Genomic DNA, 17,078 nt, shown 5'->3' on the forward strand with positions numbered 1-17,078 from the left:
CTGAAACCAGTGCTGCATTTTGATATCTGGGGCTGTGAGCCTGTGATTTAAATCTCTCTGGGCCTCCATTTTTTTCTGATCTGCAAAATACCATAAAAACTTCCCAGGGCGGTTGAGGGATTAAATGGGATGATTTTATGTGCAAATAGTATTTCCCAGGACAGGAGTAAAATCCCTGGGATTGTGTGATTAGACAACTGCTCCAAATTCTAATGGGCTAAGCCCCCACTGGCCTGATGTCGTCTTCTACGGGTAATTCCTTAATGAGATTCCGTTCCTCAGAGCCCCTTCCTGCCCGGGTCCCGACCTCAGGGCTTGGGTCCCAGCCACCTCTGCTCAGGTCACCAGGCCCTGCCTCTGAAGCCTCCACCACCTCCCACAGCACCTGTGGCTATCCATCTGCTCCAGCTCCCTCCGACCTGGAGTTTCTGCTTCCAGGCGAAGCTAAGCCCAGAGCAAAGCTGCAGGTATAGCAGGGGCAGGTGGGATCCATACCAGACTCCAGCGCCCAGACCCTCTAAGCATCCCAGAGTCCCGTTGCTCCTGGTGACCCTCACTGTCCCCCGATTCCTCCCCTCCATGCTGTCACTTCTGTCTGTGTGCCCAAAGCCCCTATGTTTCTCAGGGGTGTGCTTCCAGGGCCCAGGATAATAAGTGTGCATGAAGGGAGGCACTGAGGCTTCGCCAGTGACGTCACCGGGACAGATCCCGCCAGGGCCAGAGGAACCTAGTTTGGAGGTAAGAAACTCTTGTGGTTGGTGGGTTGGTTTTTCTGGTTCTGTTCTCCTGGCTGTTTCTGTGCCGAAGATGGTCCATGGACCAGGAGCCCTCACAAGACACCAGGCCTGCACTGCGTCACCCCACCTCCTGCACCTCTGTTACCGTGCCATTGTGTTGCTGAGGATAAAAGAAGAGAAGCAGGGTTTGCATCCCAGTGAGCCCCTGCAAAAGAAGAATCTTTTAAAATTAAGACAAATGAAGAAAAGAAGCAACACACCACCATCTCACAGAGAGTTTCAGAGCCAGAATTTAGCCTGGGCTTGTCTGATTCCAGAACTCTTATCATCCTGAACTGCTGTGCTGTGACTAAATAAGGACACGTCTGCCCATTTTCAACAAATATTAATTATTTTTTTTCTGTGAGGCAAGAAACATCAGTTCTTTCCCAATATTGTCTCTTAGAAGTCAAATGATTTTGAGGAAGTGACTTGGACCCTCAGGCTCAGTTTCTTTCCTCTATAAAAGAAGAGAAATGGAGTAGAAAGTCCTAATGGTTTTTTGAAGCTCTAAACATCTACAGTTCTAGGAACTGGTGGACAGAGACCCTAAACTACTTAATACATTTATATCACATCCTCCTCAGCTGGAACTCAGCACTGGGGAAAATTCTTAGAAATAAACAAAAATATAAAATGTAAGCTGGCTCTCAGATTTACATATTGTGTTGCAAAAATTTGTTTTGCTGATTCTTTTTCTTTGAATGGGAACATTAGGTGCAGGATATATAGTTATCGCCGTAATATCACTGAGATGGGAGCTATTATTGACTGGCCAAACACATTTCCAATTCCAAGAATTTTCTTTGAAATTACTTGCTTGATCACAAGAATGTTAAAAATCCCCACTTCACCCAATAAGCAATAGGAAAAAAAAATATATTTATCCTTTCTATTTTAAAACAAGCATGGAGACTCTCTCTTTTTTCAATGGTGAAAATAATCATGAAAACACATATAATCTCCCTCAAAAATCATTGCAAAGAAAGGAAAGAGAATGAGGGAGAGAATTGGTAGAACATCGTGTATCCACATTCTTGTTTTCTTCCTCCAGGGTTAAGGCTGCCTCCTTCGAGAGAGCACAGAACCCAGGTGAGGTTTCAGCCTCGTGTGTGGGTAACGGTACCTTCAAGAGAAAATGTGGTATATATACACAATGGCATGTGACTCAGCCTTAAAGAAGAATGAAATTATGGCATTTGCAGGTAAGTGGATGGAGCTAGAGCTTATCATGCTAAGCAAAATAAACCAATCCCCCAAAACTATAGGCTGAAGGTTTTCTCTGATATGCACATGCTAATCCACAATGGGAGTCGGGGGCTAGGGAAGAGTAAAGTTACTTTGGATTAGGCAGAGGGGAGTGAAGGGAGGGGAGAGGTAGGGGGTAGGAAGGAGAGTAGAATGAATCGGACATTATTACCCTACGCACGTACAGGAATACACAACCAGTGTGATTCCACAACATGTACAACCAGAAAAATGAGAAATTATACTCCATCTATGTGTGATGTGTCAAAATGCATTTTACTGTCATGTATAACTCATTAGAACAAATTACCGTCATGTATAACTAATTAGAACAAAAATTTCTTTAAAAAAAAAAAGTAAATAGGAACCGCTGAAGTTTAATCTACTTCACACGCACCGTGGTCCGTTCCACTGCCCACCCCCTGGCCTTGGGCATCCTGGCCATCACCCAAGGGAGCGCTCATCCTTGTCATGGGAAGCTCCAGTGTGTCATTTTGATACTTATTTTTAACCATTTAAAATCTTTTATGCATTTCCTTATGTTTTGCAAATGAACAACATCAGCATTCTCAGAAGGGCGGTCACAATCCTAAAGGAAGTAAAGCCTGCCTTTACCCGCTCTACATGTAGCTACCACCTGGCTGCTACGGCAGGCGGCGTCTGTGCAGAAACAGACGTTATCACTGCCCTAAGACACCACCTGTGGGATTCACCTGGAGGGCCACCTTCTCCAGGATACTTTCCATGCACCTGCATCAGGATGCAAAGCTTCCTCTCAGGGCCCCAAAACATTGGGCCCTTGGCGCTCATGACTCCATCAGCTCTAATGGAACCGCTGGGCCACCCGAGCAGGTTCTCTTCGCTTCTGCACAAGCGGAACGTGATCAATGAGGACTCCACCCACAGCACCCTTAGAGAAAGCATCGCAGTGGTGACGGCGATGCTGTTGGTGAAGACAGAAATGAGAAAGAAAACACTGTCCCTTTGGAAGAAGGATTTCTTACTCGTCTCCTCTAGTCCCAGATGCTTGGACGTGCCTCAGCGCAGGCACGGAGCCAAGATGGCAGCATGAAGTCAGTTTCTTGCAGGGCCCTGTCCTCTCTGATTGGTACTATCCTGCCTAATGTACTTAAGCTGTATTGAAATGAAAAATGAATAGGAAGTAGATCTTGCTGCTAAGACATATGTGTCAGAAAATCATTATGAGTATTAAATTACAGCAATAAAATGAACCAGAACTAATCTTGCAAATTAAGATCCAATAAATTTTTTTTTCACGGACACACCTTTTCTTTTTTTAAAAAAAAAAAAATATATATATATATAAAATAAAATTGAGCCTAACAGAGTTAAAATTGAATGGAAAACATTTAAGGATGGGGTAGGAATAAGTAGAAAACAGGAAATTTCCATATGACCAATAGATGAACATTCCGGAGGGCAGAGGTGGAGGGTGTTCAGCGGATGGTGACAATACTACCCTTGTGCCAGATGGCATAATGATGGGTTTTTAAGCTGACACACCTATGTATTTTACATGTAAAATTTATGTATACATATTCCCCTTTTCCCCCTCACCCCCACCCCATGCTTCTTCGACAAGGTTCTGCTGACACGAGGAACTAGTAAATTTCTAAATTTCTGACAACCTCTTATTTTTAGACTAGACGACGCTGTCGTTCAAATTAAATCTGAAGCTATAAACAAACCTTTGGAGAGCTGCCTGTTCCCTGGAATAACAGGATATCTCCCTCCACCCTGGAGCAGGAGAAGGAGACCGTAATTAGCTCATTGTCCATGAATAGGCACAAAGGAGGCGGAGTTCCACGAACCCGTTCCCTTTCAGCCAGAGATCTTGGGGCAGATGTTAATTAAGTGAGTAACTTCTACCATCTCTGGGGAACACACGGTGGTGCACGTCTCCCTCTGTTCCAAAGGGGACAGTGAGGAAGAGAACGTGCCTTGGCCAAGGACACTCAGTGATGGTCCACAGACAGGAGGAGACACGGCCAGGATCCAGCTCCGAGCCAGTACGCCCCCCCTTGGCTGGGGCTTTGGCAGCACATCCCAGAGCTGCTCTGTGACACCCAGCAAACCCAACTATTTATAGCCACACAGTCATTATAAATAAAGCTGTTTATAACACCGAACCGTGGCCCCGCATGAGTTAACACGCCACGGCTGGCAGCTATAAATAACCCGGTTACATGCTCAAGTGTGACGACTGACTGAGGCTTCCTCAAATTGTGACAAATAATGACAAGTTTGTTTGACAAACATTCTGCTGACATTCATCTGATTTTGAATAAGCGGTGCTGCTTTCTTAATTTGGTCCCCGAGGCCCGGGATCTCGGGAACTTTCTTTATTCTTTCCCTCGCTCACCTCCTGCACCAGGAGATGGTCCTGAGTGTGGCTGTTTTCCCCCGTCATCAACTGGAAGGGATTTGAGGCCATTTAAGGGGAAGCTTATTAAATCCACTGTTTCTCTCTTGGGACCGTTCTGCTGTAGGGGCTTTGCCAGGGTCTGGGGAGCTTTGTTAATGACCTGAGGGCACGGGGGCGGGGGGACGTGGGCCAGGCCGCAGAGCCGGCTGACACAAGGTGGAACAGGCAGAGGCAGAACCCTGGGCTCTCCTGAAACCTTAGAAATGCTAGAAGCCACTCACAAGGAACCCGCGGGAGATAAGCCTATACAGAGGGATTTGCCTCCTGTGACTCCTGGCCCGAGAACTCTTGGATAAGCCCAGTGGGGTCCCCAGGGCTGGGGTTCAGCTGATATTAGCAAAGGTACGAGCCACATGGGGCCCTAAGTCGTCACGGACCTTGCAATTGTCTAGTACAACTTGGTCATGTTACAGTTGGAAGAGCTGAGACCCAAGGGCCTCCCAGAGCCACACTTGAACTTAGCTCTCTGGGTCTCAGTGAGGGCCTCCGTCCAGCATCATTAAATGAATTAATAAGCATCCAAAGTTTGAGACCATTCCTGGCCCACAGCTAGCAATTGTGGGGGTGGGAGCGGCCATCACCACCGCTCCTCTTTGCTGCTTGCTTCTGTTTTGACTCTCAAAGAAGCCCTGAGTCTGTCCCTCCTTGTCCCCCACGTGCTGTGACTTCTCTGCATTATCAACTCTGTGTGCACTGTCTCACCCGCCCCCACTTTCCCCATCCATCCTACACTGAGTCTTTTGAACAAAAGCTCTCATCATAAAACTGCTGTCCGCTGCTCATCCCACCCCAGGCTGAGCTGGAATAGCAGAAAGCACACATCAGATTCTGTTTGAGTCCGTTGTGTTGCTATAACAAAACGCCTGAGGCTGGGAGATGTGTAAAGAAAAGTGCTTTATTTATCTCCTGGTTTTGGAGGCTGAAAGTCCAACATCTAGCAGCCGCTGGGGAAGGCCTCCTGGTTTATATCACCACATGGCAGATGGCATCATGGTGGAAGTACATGTGGGGCAGAAAGAACCATCAGGTGGCAACACAAGAAGCAAGAGGGACTTGGGGCCCAAGTTCATCTTTTATAAAAACCCACTCTTGAGGGAACTGACTGCAGTCCTGAGACAATTACCTCAATCTCTTCCAGGAGTGGGTCCCACTCTTGAGGGAACTGACTGCAGTCCTGAGACAATTACCTCAATCTCTTCCAGGAGTGGGTCCCTGGTGACCTATTGACGTCTCACCAGGCCCCACCTCTTCACGATTCCACCACCTCAACAGCTCCACACTGAGGACCAAGCCTGCCGCACGTGGACCTTTGGGGACACACTCAAACCACATCCAAACCATAGCAGGGACCCACCAGGGCAGGCTGGCACCGAGGGCGTCTCTTCAAAACATTGTGTATTCTTGTCCCTGACTTGCCTTGTCCTGGTCCTGGCCCTGGTCCCTCCCTGGAAAGTGCCACCCTGTTGGTTCCATTGTCTACCAGAATGACATGGGCAGGTCCCCCGTCCCCTAGCTGACAAGAGCCCTTGATGACTGGCCCCGCCTGCTGTACCCCCAGGTGTGCCCCTCAACTCTTCTCGGAGCACATGCCCTCAGATGGCTCTCTGTCTCCTTGGAGGAGGACACGCCCCCTTTGCAGGTCGAGACCCTGCCCATCTCTCAGGACTTGTCGTAAATGCCCCGGGAGCTGGGCCAGTTGGCTATGACAGGCTGCTCCTTGCTTGAGTCCCCGTGCCCTGATTTCTGCGTCTCTTTCAGCGCTGGCCGGGCTTAACCCCGCCTCACAGTTATTTGTGAATGTGCTTATGTTTAATCCTCTTTGCTCCTGGTTAAGGGGAAGCTCTCTCTTAATCATCTTGGTATCATCTCGTGTGGTGTCCACCCAGGAAAGGGTGAGAGATTTTGAAAGTCAGCTTCCTAAAACTGCAAGTTAAAGAAACAGAGGTTTGAAGGACAGAGCTTCGCCCTGCCCCGGGATCCGCCCGTCAGCCCTGCTTCCTACACTTCCCCGCCCTTCGGCTTCCTTAGCTCTAAGACTGACGGAGCCCCGCTCTCAGTCGGCCTCCAAGTTCTGCTGTCTTTGATGAGAGAATTTTTCGGGCTGTGCCAGGCCTCCCCAGTGGGGTCCCCGTGCATCTGTGTTCCATCCTGCGCTGCTCAGCCTCCGTCCGCTGCCTGTCAGGGCCCGCAGTTGTCTGAGATCCCTTCAGTGCTCCACAGACTCGTGACAACCCCGCACATCAGAGCTCGCCCCTCCCCAGAGAAGCCCAGGAGAACATTTCAGTGACAAGCTAACCACCAAAGAGGAGAGATCACAAATTAAACCCTCCTAAGAGCCGGAGTCCTCTCTCTTCCTCCAAAGCTACGCGGGGAGGAAGGCGCTGGGCAAGAGAGGGACTTTGGGTCCCTTTGTGCTTTTCCATATTAACACAGTCACACTTTGCTATGCAGATGTCACTTCCAATAAACACCAGGGCTTTCCAGGGCCTGGACTCTAATTGAAGGGATTGTTACTGTTGGTGAATGGCTGGGGAATTAATTAATGCAAAGCCAACCAGTTCATAAATGCCTGCTTTGTGAGCGCTCCCAGCGTCCTGGGGACCGCGACTTCTGTGGTCAGCGCAGCTCCCGGGGACTCCATGTGAGCAAATGATATTTATGATCTCGTGGTCGCCAGTCCCTTTCTGAACAGCCGGGAGGATGAGGCCTCGCCGGCAGCCCGCACTCCACCGCAGCAGCAGAGCCAACCACACCGAGGCTGAGCAGGCCCTGTGCAAAAACCACCCTTCAGTCTTCTGGATGTTTCGCCCACAGCCTCACTTTGTGAAGAAAGGCTTCATTTGCAAGTCATAAAGACGGCAAAGGGAGTGTTTTGCTAAACCCACCCCGTTCCCAGTTTGGTTACTTAATCTCTGTGCTGGTACACACACACACACACACACACACACACACACACACACACACACGCACACACACCCCGAGTTTCTCAGGTCTCCATGGCCCACAGCATTCATCTAATTCAAAGCTCAGTTGTGGCCCATGGATTCTTCTAGTAACCTATATCCTAGGAGCACAGAAGGAAAAAGTGGAGGCCAAACACAACAGGCCCCAACCCTGATGTGCGCACACACAGCTCACAGAATACAGCGTGGTTTTATTCCTTCCCCCAGAAGTTCAATCCCAAGTTCTGCCCATGCGGCGTGACAAACCCGGGTTCTGTTCATGCTTTGTGACGTCCTGAGTTTCAACTGCGGCAGACACAGTCCCTAAAACTCCCTTTCATCTTAGGAAAAAAAAAATGCACTGTGACATTAAAGATGGCAGAATTGAAGACGGTCACCCCCGCACCACCACCCCACCCGGAAGCTTTACTCTTTGTTGTGGTATCTAAATGTTCTACAGGGAAGGCATGTTTTACATTCACACATGCAAAAAGCGCTCGATGTAAAAAGGAAGACTTATTTTAGTTCCACAAAATCCCTCAAGATCCCCGGGTTTGCCTTGGCAGCTTGATCTGATCTTTGAGGGAGGAGTGGGTGTTCTGCTCTTGAAAATTAGCCTGGGTCAGAAAGCAAGGAGACTATGACATTCTCTGAAATTGGATCTTATAGCATAGGCTTCTTTCTGTTCGACCTTAGAGAAAAAGGAGGAAGCAAAGGAGAAATTCTTTCTTTGAAACTCCATTTTCTCCTCGCCATGTGCTTATTCCTCTCCCCACGCCCGGCCACCCAGGTAGTTCCTATCATTTGCCCTATTTTGCTTTGTTTTGGGGTCCAGTATCAACCATTAGCACGAATTATTCAGTATTTATTTAGCTCCTTTTTTATATATTCATGTTTGCATTTTAATTCAAAAATCCAATTTTATAATGAAAGGTGTCGGCTTTTATTGGAGATGATGTCTTCACATGTGGGCTCCTGGCTCCTCTAGAAAGGCAGGCCCCAGGATCAGTCAAACTGATCTGTGAAGAACAGTACCACTTTAGCTACAGCATGTCACCTGCTGTCACCTTTATCCACATTCCAATTAGATGATGAGGGTGATTCCTCATCATGGTCACGCCATCTAGGACCTAGAGAGAGAGAGAGGCAGGGCCTCCAAGGAGCTTCCCCAGGAACCTGGTCTTGGGAGGAATCTCTTCATTGGAAGTCCACTTCCCAAACCAGCAGGGGAAGCTGTGGAGGCCTTCTATCCACTGGCAAACAAGCAGCCGCTAGTTGACTCTGAACCTGTGTTAGACAGGCCCAGAGGCAGCTTCTGCCAGACCCCAGATGGACTCCCCTCGTCTCTGTATAAAATATATATCTGCCAGAATTCCCTGCCTTCTGTCACCTAAAACCAAACACAATCTTGACCATGCTGGCCAAGGTGTGTCACAGAAAGAGTATCAGGACCTGTCGTTTATACATTTTTCTCCTTTATTTGGCTAGAATACAATAAGCAATTCCAGTGCATGAGGTTCTGGGTCAAAATCCCACAAGACACATAGCTCTGGCTCTTGACAAGCTCATGTGACCATCAAAAAGGGACAAGTGACAGAAAGCTGAGTTAATTTACCTCCAGATCAGTAAGTGCATCTTTACTCTTGAAGTCGCAGGCTGCACGTCCCCCGTTAGAAGGCTCCCTGGCCACAGGCAGGCAGCTGACCGCTGCCTCTGGTGCACCCCATAATAGTCAGCTGGTCCCTCAGCCGCAGCACTTCTCGCCATGTCAGCATTCCTTCCTTGCACGTCCGCGGAGTGTGTGGACTGTGTGTGTGAAGGGGGAGGGCTCAGGAGGAGAGGCAGAGACTGGGACTTCACATCTCCAGGTACCCGCAGGATCCGGACCTTTCAGACAGATGAATACCGATGGAAGGAAGTCCCCTGTGTCAAAGTCTTGGACCTCAGGGGGGCGCAGGATGGTGGAGCCTGCAGAAGGGGGAGCCTGGGGCAAGATCTTGAGGTCATCTGAGGTGTGCCCTTGAAGGAGATCGAGGGACCCTGGCTCCTTTCCCTTCCTGGCCTGTAGTGAGCACTTCTCCTCCCCATGGTCACTGCCGCCCACCTCACCGTGATGGACGGAAACCCCCGTACTGTGAGCCCAAATGATGACCTTTTCTCTTGATAAGTTGTGTATCTCAGGTGCTTTTTATTAATGCTCCATGAATGAATGAATGAGTGTCCCAGTTCCCTCATCCCCCACGGAGATGGCCTCGACCCACAGGTGTGCCCACCTGTTCAAACAAGGGACACCCTTCCTCGGGCCTACTTAATATTTGCACTGTGGTTATTTGCAGCTCATTACACAAACTTACAGAATCTGGGGGTGACACAAGCCTCATCTCATCAATCAAAAGCCTTATTTTGCTGTCTTTGTTTTTTTTTTTTCCAGAAGGGTAATCACTGCCTGCGTGAGCAAGGTGTGCGGCAGTCCTGATGTGACTGGGCAGCGTCCTCCATAACAGGTGGTCTCACGGGTAGGGGAGGGCAGGGACGGGTGTGCCAGGAGGATGGGGAGAAGCAGGCTGCCTCCACCCATCCCAGGAGACCTGAGCACTCGTTCAGGGGAAACTGGACCAATGCCCCGATGTCAGGGTGGTTATGGGGTCTGTCATGGCCTGTTGATGTGATTGTGGGGAATTCTACACAGAAATGACACTGGCTAGGGCAGGCCTGGCTCCAAGCCAGCTTCCACCAAGCATGGTCACACTTTGGGCTGGTGAGGTGCTCTCGGCTAACCGCCTGGCCTCCTACCGCCATTTTGAGTTCTCCCTGTTTGTCTTCTTGCCTGAGGTTCTAAGGGAAAGCTGGCCCTCTCCTAAATAAATAAAAGATGCAGAGTGTCATCGGTTCTAAGGGAAAGCTGGCCCTCTCCTAAATAAATAAAAGATGCAGAGTGTCATCGGTTCTAAGGGAAAGCTGGCCCTCTCCTAAATAAATAAAAGATGCAGAGTGTCATCGTGGGTGCTTGCCCTTACAAGTGCAATAAAGGTCTCTTACGTCAGAAGCAAAGTTTGGAAACAATTAATCATTCTCACATCTTGGAGCAAAAATAAGGAAAGAAGACACAAATAGTAAGGTCAGACACAAATAGTCAAGTCTAGGGGGGAAAAAGGTGGAAAACATGGAGCAGGCTCAAGGCAGCCCTGGTGCAGCCCTAGTGCAGCCCACGGCACAGATGGAGGAAACTCATTCCCCGGTGAGTCAACAAGGGATTGGCACCAGCACGGCAAGAGGCTGGCCGAACTGTTGTGGGAGAGGATGGAAGGAAGAGCGGAAGTGGGCCTCCCCAGCAGCCGGCTGATTAGAGAGAGTGGATACAGCTGAACAAAACAAACTCCATCACCACACAGGTACCTAACTGAGATTTAAGGGATCATATGGCAAAATGCTTAACTTCCATCAACATTCATTCATTGAACGTCCATATTGTATCCTGCTATAATCATGTAGGACTTTTCCGTTGTATTAAAATTCTCTTGTATTTTTATTAAAAAGGGATACCAACCCTCACCCGTTCATTCAACCTTTATCCACTCAATGCCCATATTGTACCACACTGAGATCAGGCAGCCCCCCCGCCCCCCCCCCTTTTTTTTTTAGCAATACAGTCTCCGTGTACATCATGTCGTAGATGATGCCCTATTTGGTTTTGTGGGAAGGAGTATATCATAAAACATTTCAAATGGGTTCTGGGGTGTGAGTCAGAAGACCTTCCAGGGGGTGGATTTCTTTGGCTCAGTAGCCAGGCAACAATCACGGATCTGAGGGTGATAAAGACCTTGAAGATGGTTTCATCAACCTCTTCATGGTAAAGACAAGCAAGCTGAGCTACTCGGGCAATGTAATCCAGCCCCAGCGTGCTGGAACTTGAGAGGCCTTGCTGCTTGGAATCCCGAAGCCTGGTTTGTCTTTCTGAGACAAGAAACACTCGGCTCTCTTGGATGTGGCCCTGTTTAGACCTTTCCCTGCCTTGTGCCATTCTGCTCTCTGAAGAAGAATTGGCTCTTCCCAGGGCCATCAGCTCTGCACCAACCAAGTGCATGAGCATGGGGTCTCCTCGGGGCAGAGAGACGGCAGGCGGGGACAGGGCAGGACACTCGAGCAATGAATGAGCAGAATGGGCCAAATCCTCCTGCTTACTTGGGAGGAGAAAGCTTCTTTGCCTCAGTCCTTTTTTCCCACTTTGCAGTGACAAAAGATGGTTTCTCAAGGGCTTGGCTTGGAGAAATGACAGTCCTTCCATACCCTCCTCCCATTATTCTCTGGGCTACTTCTCTCTTGCTCTGTGCAAACACTGGAAGTGCTTTTCTGATCATCTTAAGTGCCTACTCAGTGCCTGCTGCAGGTCCGCATTCTGCAACTGTGGAGCATAATTATAAGCTTCTGCTACTTTGACTCTTCAGCCTAGGTTGAGACTTCTTTTGGCTCCTCATGGCCCCTGTGATAAGATCCATCTCTCCTAGCCCCTCTTCTCAATTCAGTCCATGTTCCCAGGACTCTGTGAACAGGAGTCCTTCAAAAACACCTTTCCATGTCTGTTTTTTTCCAGTGCCATGAACCCAGCTCTCTGTGTTGGTTTGAATGGAGTTCTTGAAGCAGGTTACCCTTAAGATTCATTTCCCGTCATAACAAATTACCATAAACCTGGGGATTTACAATACAAATTTATTCTCTCATAGAGTCCTAAAGTCTAAAAGTAAGGTAGCAGAAGGGTCACGCTCCCTCTGGAGCTTTAAAAAACTCTTCCTCGTCTCTTCCAGCTTCTCACGGTTCCAGGCCTTCCTTGGCTCATACCTGCATGTATGAGTCAGCTTCTCATTGCCGTGACAAAATACCTGAGGAAAAACAACCGAAAGGAGAAAAGACTTATTTTGCCTCATGGTTTCTGAGTTTTAGTCCATCACTCACTGGCTCGGCTGCATTTGGGCCTATAGTGGGGCAGAAGTGTTGCAGTGGTAGCACACGGTGTAGGAGAGTTGCTCACCTTACAGCGGCCAGGAAGCAGAGAGAGAAAGAGAGAGAGTCAGGAGCTGGGACAATGTACACTCTTCCAGGGCATGTCCCCAGGGACCCACATGAAGCCCTGTCTTTTAATCCATTGATGAGGTCAGAGCCCTCATGAATCAATCACTTCCCCAAATCCCCACCTTTGAACATTGCCTTGGGGACCAGTCCTCTAACCCATGAGACTCTGGGGGACTCCCAAGTCCATCCACGACACTGTATAACTCCAGTCTCAGCTTCTGCCTTCACCTAGCCTTCTCCTCTTCTCTGTGTCCCCCTCTTTGTCTTTTCGAGGACACTTGTCACTGGATGTAGGGTCTGCCTGGATAATCCAGGGGGACTTTATCTTAAGATTCTTTAACTTGACTATATTTGCTAAGTCCTTTTTTCCAAATCAGGCCACATTCACAGATTCTGAGGTTTAGGGTGCGACTACATCTTTTGGGAGGTCACGAAGGAACCCACTACACTCTTCTAGGGATGGATGTCTGCCCCAAATCAGAACTGAATCATTGTACTTCAGAGTTGTTCAGCACTGTGTCAGCTTTCCCCGACTGTGACAAAGTATCTGAGATGATCAACTTGTAAGGAAGAAAGGTTCATGTCTCCTCACAATTTTGGAAGTCTCAATCCATGGTTGGTTGGCTCCACTGCTTTTGGGCTTGTGGCAACCCAGTCTCTCTTGGTGGGAGCACATTTGGGGAGGAAGCTACTGATCTCATGGCAGCCAGGAAGCAAAAAGAGGAATAGAGAGGCTGCATTGCCAACGTCCCCTTCAATGGCATGTCCTCAACGACCTAACTTCTTTCCACTGGAATCTGTCTCTTAAAGGTCCCACCACCTTTGAGGAGAGCCACAGGCCGGTGACAAACCTTTAACACACAGCATTTGGGGGATACTTCTTCACACCATAGCGAATGTTTCAACCTTTATGTGCTGAATATTGTGTGTGCACTGGAATGCTGGATAGTAACATGGCATTGGAGACACAAGATGAATAAAGCGTTATCTCTGTCCCTCCAGAACTTGTTAATCTGATGAGTCACAGAGAACAAGTAGATCGTCACAGCACAATGTAATAGATGGTATGAACATCTTGGAAATGTCCCATCACTCAAGAATGCTTTGGTCCGTGTCCCGGGTAATTCCCATATTCCAGGCGCTGTCTTTTTTTTATTATTTTTTTATTTTTCGTTCATATCACTGAATCTGCTTAAGCAGAAAAATGAACACTGATGGAGTGAGAAGGGTGACAGGGGGACCGCAGAGATTTCTTCCCTGGAGAAGTCTCTCTAGGCCACGGATGTCTGTGTATTTAAAATACGAGGAGACATTTGGTAGAAACCCAGCACGGGGTAGGGGTGGAGAGGCTTCTGGAGTCTGAGCAGGGAGCGTCTCAGAGTCAGAATACAGCTCACACGCGGACAGAATTGATAGCTCCCTGAAGCCACTGATGGATCTGTGCACAAATCAACAACTTGAATGGATGCCAGGGAGCCGACGCCCTCCACCACGGCGGAGTTGTTTAAGCATTTTAATACTTTATTGCGTGGGGCCGTTTTGCTCAGCTTCTCCTTGCTGCGGCCAAAAGACCTTACCAGAAAATCCGAGAGGAGGGAAAGTTCATTTGGGGCTCACACCTTCAGAGGGCTTAGCTGATGCATGGCCGACTCCATCGCTCTGGACCCAGGATGCAGCATCACATCGTGGCGGAAGGGCATGGTGGAGGGAAGCAGCTCAGGACATGGCAGTCAGGAAGGAGAGAGAGCTCTGCTCACCAGGGACAAAAATAAATAAATCCCAAGGTGTGCCCCAGGGACCTACTCCAGCCATGCCCTACGTGCTTACAGTCACTGGCCAGCTAATCCATATCCGTGGACGGATCCACCATGAGGTGCTGCTTCTCATAATGTGATCATTTCACCCATGAGCTTTGGTGGGACACTTCATGTCTAAGCCATGACAGGAGCCGTGCCTGCCCTCCCACACGAGCCCCCGTCTGGCTGGTTCTCTAGGTAGACGGCCCGGCTTACACGGGTGCTTTCCTTCAGTCCCCCTAAGGCCAGCTTCTACATTTCCTAAGCAGGTTGGAGGGTGAAGCTGATAAGGTCCCAGGCACAGAGACATCAAACAACACCTCATGAAGTGATTCTAGAAGTCTCTATCTCACAGCATGAATTCCTTTCTGTGGCTGAAGTTTTCCATAATTTGGGAAGCAACTTGTGGATCATGTGCATCTCGGAACACCAGGCGTGGCATGAGTCGTGTAAATAGACAAGGTACCGATTGCCCGGAACACTATGATTCAAAAATAACATGCTGTTCCGTTGCTTTTGAGTGACCCCTACTCTTTCCATTGTATCTTATAGTAAAGGGACTTTTTTATGACTTTTTTTTTTGTAGTTGAAATTCAGTGAATATGGCACAGATAAATCATCTTAAACTAGTCATTTTCTTCAGTGCCCTGCCATTATCTTTGGGGAAAAAAAAAAAAAAGGACTAAATCCAAGAAGAGAGTTTTTAAGAAAATTGACAAGGAGCTACCAGATGTCCAAGAAAGGCCAAAGCAGAGCTGTGACATCTCCTAGAAAGCCCTGCTTTGATGGCTGCCCGGTAAGAACTCTTTCTGCCCGAGATAAACAGCCACTGGGAAACACCATGTTAGAAAGTCTAATATTTGCTCTGCAAAATGACTCATGTGAAATCCTGAGTGAATATTTCAACAAAGAAAAACAGTAGTGACCATAATCGGTACTACAGAGGATAGTCCCTTCTCATACCAGATTTTACAGCTGAGAAATACGATGAGGTGGACGGTGAAGTTGGACTGGGTAGTAGTACCTCAGACTACACTTCAGCCACAAGAAGATGATGTGTGCTGACCTTATCTATCTCTTCAGGACCAGGAATCCCCACACCGACACTGGGTTCTTTTATGCAAGTGATTCTGCACCCAAAATCGGTTTCAGCCCATTTTTCTTTCCTAATTCAGTCTTCCAGGAAGAGCAAGAAATTCCATCCTTTGAAGAACAGAGAAATGCAGATGCTGAATTTTGTTTAATCATCTCACGGAGGGAGATGGTAGCATGATACACGATTTATCTTATAGAATTCTTTTTCTTCGTCCAGAATTGATGTATTTGTACCATTTTTATGACAAACACCGGTTGAGAGCCTACAGTGATCAGGCATTGTGCTAAGGACCAGAGACGGGGAAGATAGAAAAATAAACAAATTAGAATACAGTCGGCCCTCCATATCCCTGGGTTCTGCATAAGCAAATTCAACCAACCTTGGGATAAAAAGTATTTGTGGGGGAAAAATTGCTTGTTTGCTGAACTTGTACAGACTTCTTGTCATTATTCCTTAAACAATATAGCCTAGTAATTATTTACATGACGTTTGCATTTTATTAGGTCTTACAAGTCATCCAGAGATGATTGACACATTCAGGAAGATGTGTGTAGGTTCTAAGTAAATACCGTGCCACTTTGTATGAGGGGCTTGAGCGTCTGCCGATGGTCGCATCCTGAAACTGCGCCCCCAGCTCTGGAGGAATGATGGTACAATGAGATTAGCAATGATATGAAAGTACAGGCAAAGTATCATCAGAGAGCAGTATAGCAAGACATGCCTTAAAGGCTCATGACAGAGAAGGAAAAACAGAAAGATTCAAGCAGGAGACCTCTGAGCTTACTGACTCAGAAGGAAAACCCCTTGGCATGGACATTCTGACCATCTATGAAAAGTTCCTTCCCCTTCATTCCCAATTGGAGCAGGCTAGCACTCTGGGTTTCATCGCTGCCAAAGTCATCTCCTAACAACCAGATCTGAAAAGGCAAACTGTTTAATTTTTATCTGTCTATTTTCGAGAAAAGCCGATATGATCCAACCCTCTTTCAATTCCTGGAAAGTGAGAGCCTCACCTTTCCCCCTCCCTGCTGGAACCTGGGGCACCCTGTATCCATTCCCGTCTCAGATGACCGCTCGGGAGGACCCAGAGCAGAGGCCTTGCACCCACTTTCCACTCACCTGCCACTGGTGGACAATGGCCCTTAGGGGATCTGCGACCTCTGCTTTCCCAGCAGAGATGGAGGGTTTGGGCTTCACATGGCAGCCGGCTCCATCACCCTAATGATTCAGAACTTCTCTTTATGAGCACCAAACCAGACTTCCCTCCTGAATACTCCCACCCGCTGGCCCTGTGGTTCTCTACAGCAGACTGGAAGAAAACACTGGAAAACAATCAGCACGTTGTGCTCAGTCAACAGCTATCCATTGCAGCGAGAAAGACATTTCCATTACTAATTTAAGGAAAGGTCAAACAGGCTATAAGGAAATGAAGGAGAATTAAAAGGAACTGATTTCCTACCTGAGCTTCTCAATCTTCTTTCAAATACAGGAAAGGAAATATCTGTAGGGCTCACTGATGTGAATGTGGAGGATGCTCGCAGCCAGAGGGGACCAGCCCAGGGCCCCTCTGACCCAGGTTGTCCTCAAGGTATCCTCCTCACCACCCACGCCTACCTCAGGACTGGGCTTTGAAATATCCGCTACACAGTGTCTTGCAATGGCCGACGTGGCCCTAAGCAAGATATGGGCACAGTGAGGCCAAAGACC

At 48.2% G+C, this 17,078-nt stretch overlaps 1 long non-coding RNA gene across 1 annotated transcript; it reads left to right on the top strand.

Moving 5' to 3' along the window:
• Positions 1-282: 282 nt before the first annotated feature.
• LOC120889247 (uncharacterized) lies at positions 283-3,305 on the top strand. The gene is made up of 4 exons (XR_005733153.2): positions 283-467; positions 626-738; positions 1,831-1,981; positions 2,589-3,305. It is a non-coding gene; the product is annotated as an uncharacterized LOC120889247 (long non-coding RNA).
• The last annotated feature ends 13,773 nt before the right edge of the window (positions 3,306-17,078 follow it).

Source organism: Ictidomys tridecemlineatus, chromosome 8 (assembly GCF_052094955.1).
Source record: "Ictidomys tridecemlineatus isolate mIctTri1 chromosome 8, mIctTri1.hap1, whole genome shotgun sequence".
Taxonomy (NCBI): domain Eukaryota; kingdom Metazoa; phylum Chordata; class Mammalia; order Rodentia; family Sciuridae; genus Ictidomys; species Ictidomys tridecemlineatus.